Here is a 13,228-nt window from a genome sequence, read left to right as displayed (position 1 = left end):
CAGCTTCATGTGCATACATACCTTGCAAACTCTCGCACTTACAGGTGCTAAGTCCAGCTCTACAGAGCCAGCAGAAATTGCTACCATAGCAGATGTTCGAGGTAACAGGTCCCAGTCCTGAAAAAGGCACTTCCAGAAGAAATGATTCATCCAGATATGGTCTAAAGAGCTTCCTCACATCCCATAAGCTTAAAAGACGGACAGCCTGACTCAGTGATGCTCCGCACCTATGCATGTCCAAGTCAAATATGGACTGCCACCCATGTGTTCCAGTCCCTTTCAGAAACAAGACTCAGATTTCCACATTCTGTTGTGGCTTTTTTAAACATTTTACTTCTCATAAAAACAAACCCATCGGTGTAGCACTGTGTGTGACCTGAAGCAAATTCTTTGGCTGCTTCTCTCTTGGCTGGATGAGAAACAACAGGAACAAGTGGAAGCAACGTAGAGACTTTGTATAAGGGAATTTTTTTTTTCACCCTGAGGATAACAGCTCTGGAACAGACATCTGAGTTGAAGCTAACCTCTCCATTGCTGGAGGTTTTCAAGACCCAACCACGCAATGCCCTGAGCAACCTGACCTTAGCTCAGACCTGAACCTCTGAGCAGGAGGCTGGAATAGAGACCCTTCCAACCTGGATTATCCAATGATAACCTGTCATTAATTGCTGCAGAAGAGAGCATTCACTCTCATTTCTGCTGTGGAAAACAACACAAAAACCTGAACAACCTACCCCTCAAAAAAAAGAAACCCAAACCAACCAACCAAAAACCCACACCAAAACCAAACCCAAACAAAAAAAAAACAAAAAAAACCCCAACCAAATCCATTTCAAAATACTATGACTAGATGCCTTTTCCTCCCCAACAGATATTTTTTGCCTTTCTCCAACTGAACAGCAAGCAAGGAGTGAAAAATGGCTGCTAAACCAAAACACACAATTATGCAACCCCTAACACATTTCCAGGGTCTTTTGTCCCTAGTAACTCTGTAGTGCCTAAGAAACTTCAGGGAGGCCATGAACCCACCAGTAAGGCGGCACTGGCAAATACTGGTGAGTGCTGTAAATTCTCACTATAAGAAAAAGAAAATACTTTCTTCTCATATTCATTCCACTTTCAAAGAGATACCCTTTCAGAGGGTACAATTTTTTGAAAAGCTTAAAGTTATTTCGTAACGAAATTTAAAGAGAAATAGTACAAGCACTTATTTGGGAGATTTTTTTTTCTTTGCGGAAGGATTTCTTTGGGTTTTTCACGGCACAAAACCTAGGAACAGGAGAGTTATCAAACAAGCACATGCTGTTCACGACTGTCTTCCAAGGGATGTGCTAGCAGCAATGCATACTCCAGGGGTCTTTAATTTCCATTGTTTACTTTCTCTCACATACATCCCACTGTTTGGTAACAGCACAGATGCAGAGTACCCATGTACAATTTCCTTTATCGAGCCTTTATCTCATAAGCAAAGCAGAGCTATTCTTACAGAAGCTTCCAACCTGGAGAACGTGCATCCAAGTTTTGTATTCCAGGGTAACCACAAGGGCATACTCCACCCAAGATGTTTGAATGTTGTTCTGGACTGGGTCCCGATACTGTTTATTGTGCACAGGAAAACTCATTACTACAAAGGAGCCAGCACTGAATGCATTTCACAAGGGCACATTTTACAGGGCTCAGAACAAGCTATCGAAGTAGGAGTCTTCTGGAGTCAAACCCTCTGCGGAAGCCCATGTCCCTGAACTATTCAATAAACATCATCCTCTTTCATCTTAGATGCATATAAACATCTCGCTTCCAGTCCAATGCGAGGCAAAATCCTAGCTGTACTGAAGCAACTGATTTGACTCCAGTGATTATAGTGTGGCTTTCATGTCACTCACCAAACTGTCCACATTTACCTCATTTCTGATCCTCACCAGCACAGGTCTACCTACAGAAACCCAAGCAGAGCCCACTCAGCTCAAGCCCATGAAACCTCTCCAGAGCAGACAAGTCTTACAGGTCCTCATGCAACGACTAAAGAATGCAAAGGTTTCCTACAGGGTGAGGGATGAGGACTCCCACCATAGATGACCAGCACTAAGAGACAGGTAACCTACCTGGTACAACTCAGCTGGGAATATGCAGGTTCCTCTGTGAAGTGTGATCCCCTTCTGCTCCCAGAATACCAGCATTACACACTAGGTTCTAAAGGTCTGGCCCAGAAAGAGGCTGTCCATAAATGTTTTTCTCCCTGCAGAAGACGGTGGTTTTACCAAATGCAGATGTTCTCTACATCAGATACCCTACAAACTGGCCAGTTGAATATTCCTCACCAGAATCACCTTCATGCAAAGGCAGAAGCTGCACTATGTTGCTTCAGTTGTCCATGGCTGAACACAATGGGTCTTTTTGATAGCAACTAGATTTTCTTAATTGAAACTCAGTGTCTACAGACATTACTGGCAAACTAAACATAAATGCAAACTTTTAGGGGAAATTCCCCCAACATTTGCTTCAATTAGAAGAGGCACAGAAAAAGCTTCTATAATGCTCTACTTGATGTACTTCTTAGGAAAAATGCTTGGCATTCAAGTGGGCATTCTTCTTCCCATCTTTTCCACATGTAATAATTCAAACATTCAGGCTGGATGGCATTTGCTTAATAAAAATCTGTCATCCATGTCTCTAAGTGTGTTCACTACATTCATATTGAAAAGTAAACCAGAAAATTTTGGCACTAGAAGTAGGTTAGCAAGAATCTATCTTTGCTTATATGCCTACCCAAGCAAAAAGAATATTAGAGATGCATAGCTTGTAAATACAATTATCACACAAAACTAAGAAGTCACTTTTCTTTAGACTATCTTCACAAAAATCTGACTTCTGATGACAGACAGAAATGATGCTGAATCAATCCTACTTTGCATCATTTGTTTGGCAAGACTGACTTCTCTGTACACTGAGATAAGAGGAAGCAGTTTATATGGCAAATATACTCCCAGATACTGCACATTAGCATAAATTTCTACACAGGAAATAAACTGGAACAATGGGCCAGTCTATCTCAGCTAACTCTTGCTGTCCACATGTGAGCTGCTCTTTTAGCCTCTTTAATACTTTCAAGAGGTAATTTTTGCTCTGAAGTACTCTCTCTTCCCGAGGTAGGCACCTCATAAACTCTGACCCATATTGTAAAAGTACCTGCTTCTCTTACCTGATTAGAAAGGGTCCAGAAGCTAACTTAACCTGGGCACCGTGCACTCACATACCTGAAACACACCTGCATGGCCCCAGCAATTCAATTTGCATAGATCACAGACAGGTCTGAGTGTTGCTGGATGAGTGAATTACGTATGGTATCTGATCAACAGGAACAATTTTTGTCAAGTCTGACCTAAATTCAGTATGCCAAAAGAGTCAGGTACCTTACTGTGAAATGACATTACCTACCACAGTTTAGCTAGATTAGGGGGGTGTGAGTGTCTGCTAAACCTTCACTTCACAAGAAACTCAAATACTTTGTTAAGCTTCCCTTCTTTCCCACCATATTTTTTTTAAGGGAAAAAAGGAGGGAAGGTAAGAGATGGGGCTGCCCTGTTACCTTTCTCCAAATAGTTATTTATATGAGGTGTCTGGGGTTTTTGTTTATTTAACCACAAAACTGAAAAAGAAATACCACAAAATTTTCCTCCAAAGCCCCAAATCTCACTTCCAGGTCACTGCTCAGCTTAAGTAAGAGGAGCAGTGACAGCTGACACCACTTTGTTTCTCTGGTGATCTCATCCACACACATCCCACTGCGCTCCATCAGTGTACCACCAAGTTATGCTCACTCTGTGAAAAAAAAAATGCTGAAGGAAAGTTGCATTATACACCCTTCTGCTTAATTGTGCATTCAAGGGTTTCATGGCAAGTCACAACAAATTCTCCTCTATTGCAAAATACTGTTCACAAGTTTAAAAAGAAAAGAAAAAATTTACACGTGTGACAGAGACAGTGAGATGCTTGAACTTCTTAAGTCCTGCAGGAAAAAAAGAATGGGCTGGCAATTGCCTGTTTCCAGGCTTTTTACTTTAAAAAAGAAAGAAAAATCCATGTAATCCATGGTCAGGCTTGATTTTGTCAAAAAGTGGAAGTTTACAGGAACTCGAAATAAAAATGGGTCCAGAGGAGGGCAACAAAGCTGGTGAAAGCGCTGGAGGGCATGTCCTATCAGGAGCAGCTGAAGACTTTGGGCTTGTCTGGTTTAGAGAAAAGGAGGCTGAGGGGCAACCACACTGCTTTCTACATCTTCCTGTGGAGGGGAAGCAGAGAGGGAGGTGCTGAGCTCTTCTCCCTGGTACCCAGTGACAGGACACATGGGAATAGTTCAAAGCTGCATCAAGGGAGGTTCACACTGGACATTAGGAAGCGTTTCTTTACCAAGAGTGTGGTAAAACCCTGCAACAAGCTTCCTAAGAGGAGGAACATGCTTTAACTTCTGATTAGCCCTGAAGAGGTCAGGCAGTTGGAGCAGATGATCGGTTTAGGTCCCTTCCCACAACAAAAGAGCGGGAAGGGAACAGAAATAGTCTATTCTATTCTACTAACATTAATAATAAAAAGCTAATGGAAGGCTGCCTGAAGTATGAGCAGAGGCAGTGGGACTGGTGTATGTGGATAGTTTGGTTTAAAGAACAGGAAAACTAGGGTTTTTATTCCTGCAGTGATTGCTGGTCAGAATGAAGTCTTTCACTTCTCTGAGAGGGCAAGTCTCTGTTTCTGATATGCTTCCAGATTCCTTTGGATCAGAAAAATTATTTTACCCCATGCAAGCAAACATTAAGCCAGTGGGACATGAAGCAATATATTAGATGTCAGAATAAGTTAGTTCAAAATAAAACCCAATCCAGCCTCATCAAAATCTGACATTTCATGAAATTTGTGCCTTTTAGAGGCAAGCCTATTTTTCCTTGAAACACACTCAAGAGTGTCTTTCTCTGACTAGTGGAGGAATTTAGGAATTTAACAGGGGAAAACTTCAGTTTGCCACTGAATTTGTGTATGCTAAATCATCCTACAAGGTAAGTTTCCTACTGTGCATATAACAGGATAACAATGGGGCAAGCTTTAGCACAGACTAAGCAGCAAAAGCTGTCAGTATCCTCCACCAACACAAGTACGGGACTGTTGTATGCGAGAGGTGACACCATGGCAAAACTTCGACTTGGAGTCATTCATAGTAATCTCAGGAGACAGAAATCTGATGCAAAAACCAGTCATCACATGTTAAGTTTCCCAGCAGAAAGCCTCTCAGGCCTCTCTCAGAGTTTGACAAAGCAGAAAAATGGCAGCCAGCGAGATCAGGGCTTCTTACATCATCTGGAAAAAGCTCAAGAGCGCATACATCTGCAAGAAATCCTCTTGCAGAATTTGACTACAGATTGCTGCATATACAGCCTAGCATGTCAAGACAGGGAAAAACAGATTCTCAACTAACAGCCTGATCCCAAACTCCTTGAAGTCATGGAAAAGCTCCCATGGACTTTACTGAACCGTAGAGGATGCCTCAGGGTCTTTTTTTGGCCAGATGTTGATTTCTGAAGTGCTACGTGCACTGGAGCAGAGACCCTTCTCAATTTTACTAAGAGGCACTTACTTCCCTTTGCTTCTATGCTGCCCCAAGTTCTGTGTAAACCAAGACTCAACTCTTACCTAAAAGAAAACGTGAAGCCTATATTCACAGCATGCTTTGCAGCTGAAACACGCTGTATTTTTGTGTGTGGAAAACACACACATCTTCTGGGGCAGCTTAACATTTTTAAAGAAAAAATTCCAATAGCCTGAAAAGTCTCTGGGAGCTCTTTCCTTTATAATTGAGCAAGGTGGTGTTTGGCTGACACTGGCAAGTTAACTTATATTTATGAAGTGCCCTCACAGTGCCCTGTGAAATTTGCCATTTCCCTCCATGACAGTCAGTGCTATCTATCACAAGATCATAATCCCCTAAGACAGGAGACCTGAGGCCCTTTGCTGCTCTCCTCTGCAAACAGATGTGTGCACGTTCCCCAGCTCTTGAAGTCATGGCTGGCTTTTGGCGAAGAACTACAGCATCTGCACATCTGGAGAAGGGAAAAGCTTTCAGCAGAAAATACAGAGGGGGATCTCATCCTCCCCCCGCCTGCAAAGCAAGCTCAGCATTTGTTCCTTTCCAGATGACACCCTGATGGGTTGGTTGATTTAATCATTCACATATGCATGCCTATTCACAATGCTAGCAAAATACCAGGGCTGTGACAGCATCTCACCTGAACTGCTCACAGTAACAGAGCTTGTCAGCAAGCACTTGGCAAGAAGTCTCACAGGATATTAAGAGGAAAGCAATGTTCAAGGACATTGCTAATATAAAATGATTCTACAGAATACAACTGGGTGTGTGAGAGATCTCTTGTGATGAGGAAAACACCTCAGCAAGTGTTTAATTTTAAGCCTATGCTCGAAGTCTGCTAACTTCAATAAGACTGCATGAAGTCCAGTCCAAACTTCTCTGAGAAGGAATGATGTACTGCACTGGGAAACAGAGTGCTCTGCTGGGTGGATTTAAGCATGTCCTTAGACCTAAATGTCTCTTAAATAATTTGCCAAACTGGGGGCATAAATATATACCGTAGAATATATTTAAGTGTAGCAGGATCACAGAAACACTTCACCACTTTTATTCCCAAAAGGAAATTTAATTAAAACACAGAGCACCTAGCTATTTAAAATTATTCTGGTTACAAAGAGCAGTAAGTCCTCGCTCCATGAACCAGTCTTTCTGGTGGATTGCCAGAGTCCCCAGTGAGTTTCTGGAAACACAACCTACAAGCCTGAACTTGGTCAGGAGCCATCTGCTCTCAAGGATCTGCAGGATCAGGAGTCTCAGTGCCTGGCAGGGTCCCACTTCGAACTCTTTTCTCCACTTCCAAGTGAAGTGGCACCTTTCCCTGCTCAAGATGCCCTTTAACATCATCAGTGCTCAACATTGTAAGTGTCTGTGCCCGATTTTCAAATGAGCTCAGAGCCAATCTTTTCTGACTGCTTCTCTGAGAACAAGTTTTCTGTGAGGCACAGCCTCCTGCACAGATACCCAGTCAAGGCAAGGCCCTTCCAAGCAAGGCTGGCACCCCATAGACTGAACTGTCCAGCAAATGTGATTACGTACCATGATGCCTAATGAGGAGCTGGGTATAGGAAAATAGAGCTGTCAGCATCTACTTGCAGAACCTATCTTTACACTAGTCTCAATCCAGACCGAGAGCTCTCTGCTGAACATGGGCTAGAAGGAGCAAGACCAGTGAAACAAACCTCTATTAGCATTAGCAATACTATTTTACAGAAGAGGTGATACTTGCCGCAGCTACAGGATGCCACACCTGGAAACAGAGCAATGACCCTCCAACAGTTCACACAGCAGCACCAGCCTTATTAGTGGCATAGCAACAGTAGCAACTCAAACACCCAATCAGGCATCCCAGATAGAGCCAAACAGCAGGTAACTTGCCCTCCTAGCTTCCTTCCTTTTGCCTTTTACTCTGGTCTTCCACCAAACATCTCAAAATGATCCATGCCCCACACCCACACTCCTAGATGTTCACACTGCACATGAAGTCAACTGTCTGAAGAACCCAGGGTATGGCCAGGCCCATCTGTTTGAGGCTTTCTCTGCATGGGTTGGTGTTTTTACTCTAACAATCTGTGCTTCTGGGCCCCTCTCTCTCTCTGCTCATGAGGACATAGTTTCCATCCTGGCTCTGTGCCAGCACATGTATGGGCATAGGCAGAGCTCAGGAAAAACCATCTTCTGCTCCCTCTCATCACATAAACACTGCTGATTCCCAGCCCAGGAGCACAAGGCTGAGGAAGAGTTTTGGCTCCAGTGCAGGGGAACTGAGTACCAGTGACTCCCACCCAGGCTGAACAGTCCTCTCCTGGCCTTCCTGCTCTTCAGGAGCAACCTGAGGCTCTGTGCCAGTGGCCCGTGAGTTACTTATCAGACGGCCAACACAGATATATCTCATGTTCAGCAATGGGCATGTGTAACACACATAAAGATAACAGGTAACATTCAGGGCAAACTGTCATTTGCATGAGTGATTAAAAAATGAAAACCAAAAGACTGCAAGCATAGCTAGCTGGCAGCATCCCAGTGGTGGGATGATAACCTCACCCAAAATGTACAAGAAGGCCTCAGAGATGTATTAAATCCTAACAAATTTAATTAGTAAAACCTAACCTATAATCACCACTTTAACTATCGACTCTGACCTGCTAAATCCTGGAACTAATAGTATGCCAGCTGCAGGTGGTTTCCCTAACCTGGAGAGGGACAAAGCATTGAAACAAAGGATGAAGATTATACCAGCACTGAGTGTTTGTTCCAGCAGGACATTGCACTTTTGAGCTTCCATCTTTCCAGCTATGCTTGACTTCCCCCCAGTTTAACCATGGGACAGTACTAATTGCAGGAAAGCCAGAAATAAGGGTCTCAATACATGTAATTTGCACTAAAAAAAACCGAGTCCTTGTGTTCCAAAATTCTTGCAAGCAAGATTCGTCATGAGCCCCCTTTTAGGGTCTGTCACACACAGCACCTCATATCTGACCAGCAAATGTTTAAGCAACATGTTTACCTCAGAGCAGCATACACCCACAGGGTTATGGCATAGATTACCCTGACCATCACACCAGGATTATCCCAAAAGCACAACCTCTGTTTGCAACTGCACATGATGGGCTGGAACCCCAAGATATGGTTCAGAGCTACTCAGAGCCATATCGGCAGAGAAAGGACAGGCCCATCATGATGGCAGGCTCTATGCCATGAGTTCCCACTGAGCTCCTGGCTCACTAAAAGACATGAACTGGTGAAGACCCACACAAGCGGCAGGCAAGTATCCATTGCTCCGATCAGGAACCAGACTGGGAACTTAATGACTTTCACCTCATCAGTCCTGTGTCTACAGACACAGAGTCCCTTGAGCGTGAACCCCTTAAAGGCTGGAACAGAACTTGAATAGGACTGGCCTACAGGACCTCAAGTATTTACTTATGTAAGATAGTGGTGACACTTTTTAGTGCTATATAACAATAGAGACCTTGAACTGGTCCTCTGCCGGCTCTGCACCAGGCTTTCACCCAAAGACACAGCCCTCAGCTGAAAACCCAGGTTGCAGAGGGGCAGTGGCTCCAGGGACTTTAACTTCTTTGCTTTAGGCACCTAACTTCAGGAACACCTAAGGCTCCTGTGGAATTACTCATTTCAAAAGCACAGTAGCCTGGAGTTCATTCAGTCATGGTACACACAAGGCTGACCACGGACACTGAAAATGTAAGTGGTCTTCACTAAAATCTGGGCTGAAACCACCATTAAACAGTATATGCATTTCATGCATTTCAGCCTTTGCTTTCATTTCTAGTAGTTGGCAAATCCACTTAAGAGTTGAAAAGCAGAGAAGAGATACCATAATAAACCCATAAGGAAGATAAATGTGCTACGGTCCTTTCCCTTACACTTCAGGGCTACAATCAAGAAAACATCTCTTCTTCAGCCTTGTCCAGGTAAAACATGCTTACAGATCAGTACTCCTCAGATGTGATGTTATTTAAGCTTATCTAGGCAAACCCAAGCTCACTCATTTATTGTCAGAACTTTAAAACAACAAAGGAATTTCTTTCTAGTTACAACCCACTCCCTTCTTCCCTGTGGAGAGTCTTCTCAATCCTTAAGGAACTGCTATGCAAGTTCATTAAAAGTCCCATTTCAGCATTTCCTTCATAGCAGAGGCTTCTTCCAGCCAGCTCTTGGGATCCTTCCAACAGACATATTGGCCACTAGTACTTAAGTTCTTTCACTAAAAAAATGCTTCCCTAAAGAGCTTATACCCCAGTTCTGGATGCCTGAGACAGCTGATCACCACAATTAACCAGCCTCAACAGGAGCTTAAGAGAAGCTTCTCCTCCACTCTCATGGGCTTAATGGTGCTCTACGGAGCCATTTTCTCCCCTTGGTCTGGCCTTCACTTAAGAAAGAGCAGCTTTAGCACAGTTCCAGTCAGGAAATAAATGTCAGGTGCTGCAAAAAGAAGAGAGAACCAGCTACCTTGCATGATGCATTCAGGGGGATCCAGAAGAACGTAACACTTACCAGGACACTTCTGAAATGCCCAGCATCTCTTCAAAAGTCTGCCTTTGTCGTGTGAAGATCTCCTTGGCAAACTTCTTAAACCTGGGGCAAGGACTGCATTTGCCTCTGTGCCGCCAGAGCATCCAGCAAAACAGAGGTTTTAATTCCTGTCCATATGAATTAGTTATTATAGCTGATATTCAGAACAACTTGGTGGAAAAGCTCCTTTTGATCACCGCTGAAAACCACAGAATTTCAGATTACATGGTCTTTATTTATGATGTCTTTGTTAAAATGAACATTTCTGACACGTAAATATGCCAGGCATGGGAGAAAGTCAAGCATATTGTAAGCACTTGACAAAGGATCTCAATGCCCTTCTTGTTTTTGGAGAACAGAAAGTATCACGTGGTTGTCTCTGCAGACAAAATGTCCTAAAAAGATTTCCCAGGGCAGCAAGCTGAGGACACCACTGAAAGCAGCACTCTGGGACACTCCACACGCACTTGTGGTCTACAAGGAATATTGTGCCTGGGGATCTGAGCTGATGAACAAGAAGTAACTTCTGCATGGACTGTCAGAACAGGGACGTGCCAAAGGCCAACACCAGCTTCAGCACACAACCTTCTCACCCGCAGGCAGAGAGGGGTCCCAGCTGAGCCATAAATCTTCAGCCTGTTTTCTACATCCTGGGCTGCTCCAGAGCCCTTTGTTTTCAATGCTTTCTCTTCCGTTTCTCAAAGAGGCGCTCTATTACCCTGGGAAATCCTGCGGCTTTCCTCTCATTTCCATACTTAGCATTTTCAGATGTTTCCAAGCCTGTCCCAGTGTGGTAGATACCCATTCTCACATGCTGAAACACTGGATTACTTGAAAAAATACAAACCCCACAACCAAACAAGCCCAAAATACCAACCACCAAACCCCACAAACGCTATCCCAATGACGATTCAGAATACAATACAAGGGTCAAGGAAGCACATTCCTCTCCTCTGGCAGGATACAGTAACCACCCTTTCTGGTGGTTCAGAAACAGAGCCAGTACACTTTATTGGACTTCGTTACCACAGACCAAAAATAAGTGGCTAGTAAGGTGGCAGCCAACACAGAAAACAGCTTTTTAAACCACCAGAAACACCAGCAGCTCCCCTCCCAGTAGCAAATGAAAGCACCATGGAAATCCCTCTGCCCCCCTCTTTATCCTCCCAGCTGAGCTCCAGGCCACAGACACTCCTCTCCAAAGGCAACAACCCTGCATAAACTGCAACAGCAAAAGTGGCCAGGAACACCTCAGGGTCAGGAACAGCTCCCATACAACTTGCTGATCTGTCCAGGAAACAAACTGTGTTCCTTGGAAGAAGAGGAGGATTAAGTGTCCCCTGCTTAGCACTTACTGCCTGCTCCTGCACGGCTCTAGTGCAGCCCCAAGCACTCAGAAAGCCTCAATCCCCTCTTGACCATCCGTTTTCCAGCACTGAGCATTAAGAGCCAGGCTCCTTGGAGACTCATAAAATCAAAACCTCTGAAAGCGTCCCAAGTGCACCTGCATGCTTTACCCCCCAGTTTGTATTTGACACCCTGGGATCACGGCAGCAGACAGCTGTAAATTCTTCCTTGTTCCCTTCCCAACCACCATTCCTCTCCACCAGCTCCGCGCCTAACTGATTAGCACCCACTATCCTGGTATCACAGCGGGAAGGCAAGCAAGGAGTTTCTCTCCCCAGGACATCCTCAGGTGAATACTCTCATAGATCCCAAGTAGGACTCAGAAATGCTCCTGCCAAAAGCAAACTAAGAGAAAAACAGGCTATCCAGAGCAGCGAGAAATACAGAGGTACAATCATGGAGAGGTTCAGGGCTTTGCTGAAACTGAGGAGAAGGCTGCTGCTTCCCCCAAAAAAATCTGCTTAGCGCTTCCTCAGCTTTTTCTGCTGCCGGAGACCAAGGCAGGGCTGACTTCACCCAGGGGCCCCGTGCTGCGTGGCTGGGCTGCCTCTGCTCCCCCATCGCTCCGAACCACTTGGGTCGGCTTTCAGCAGCTCCCCGCGTTCCCTCCGTCCTTCTCCCACCCGCCTACGGCCGAGAGCCGCTCCAGCAGCCGACCCAGCGCACCCGCACCCGGCGGAGACAGCAGGAGCAGCAGCAGACCCGGCGGGAAAGCGGCGGGGACGAGCGGCGGTACCCTCAGCGGCCGGGACGGTGGGGGGTTGGCTCACGGCCCTTCGGTTTCCCTCTATTGCAACCGAACACACAACCGGAGAAGGGGAAAAAAAGACAGTTTGGTGGCTGAAGGGAAAAAGAAATTAAAAGATCTTTTGGAGCGGCACCGATCCCCTGCGCCCCGGCCGCCACCACGGAAGAGCGGTCTAGCCGGCGGCGGCGGGCTGCCTCCCGGTACCCTCTGCCCGCTCTCCGCCGGTAACGCCCGCCGCTGCCCCGACCCCACCATGGGCCCCTCCGCGCCCCCCTACCTTTCTCAGCGGCGGCGGGCGTGAGGGGCCATACCCCTGCATGGCGGTGGCGCCCGGCGCCGGGCTGGCGGCCTGCGGACGCGCAGCTGGGGGCTCCCCGCCCGCTGCGCCATGCAGGGCCGCTACGCTGCCGCCGCCCCCCGCCGCCAGCGGCCCCGGCCCCGGCCCCGGCCCGGGCCGCCCTCCGGTGAGAGCACCGCCCCATCCGCCGCCATGGCAACGGCGCCCGTCCCCTCTTCTCGGGGCAGTCCCGCTTTCCGGGGCGGCTGGCAAAAGTGATGAGGCGCAGAGGGTGCCTTTCTGGTTGCAGACAGAAACATCTGAGGGATCCTGAGGTCCTTTCCAACCCTAACCATTCTATGATTCTATGGCAGTCCCTACGTGGCACCAAAGCAACACCGGTTACTCCAAAGGCTTTCGCCTGCTAAATCAGCCCCAGAATCTGTCGGCTCACACGGGAAGCCTCAAGCCTGTGAAATGATTTCCATCCGTTGATCCAGTTTGCCTGCGCAGGGTCGTAATCCAGCTGCCTGTTGGCACAGAGATTGGCTTGGTCAGATTCGAGCTACCCGATGTTAAAGCGAGGGAATGATCTGGATTGGAAAGTGGATTAACTCTTCCTACAGGC

At 46.1% G+C, this 13,228-nt stretch overlaps 1 protein-coding gene across 2 annotated transcripts in view; it reads right to left on the bottom strand.

Moving 5' to 3' along the window:
- Positions 1-12,759, bottom strand: part of DENND2A (DENN domain containing 2A) — a 61,877-nt gene extending 49,118 nt beyond the window's left edge. For both annotated transcript variants that reach the window (XM_057427859.1, XM_057427860.1), the window contains exon 1: positions 12,601-12,759. The gene's annotated coding sequence lies outside the window, so the exon portion shown is untranslated. The remainder of the gene's footprint in view (positions 1-12,600) is intronic.
- Between the last annotated feature and the right edge of the window lie 469 nt (positions 12,760-13,228).

Source organism: Pezoporus wallicus, unplaced genomic scaffold (assembly GCF_028554395.1).
Source record: "Pezoporus wallicus isolate ANWC-B61680 ecotype Strahan unplaced genomic scaffold, APGP_CSIRO_Pwel_v1 contig_2908, whole genome shotgun sequence".
In the NCBI taxonomy this organism is placed as follows: domain Eukaryota; kingdom Metazoa; phylum Chordata; class Aves; order Psittaciformes; family Psittacidae; genus Pezoporus; species Pezoporus wallicus.
This window is presented reverse-complemented; position numbering and strand designations above follow the sequence as displayed.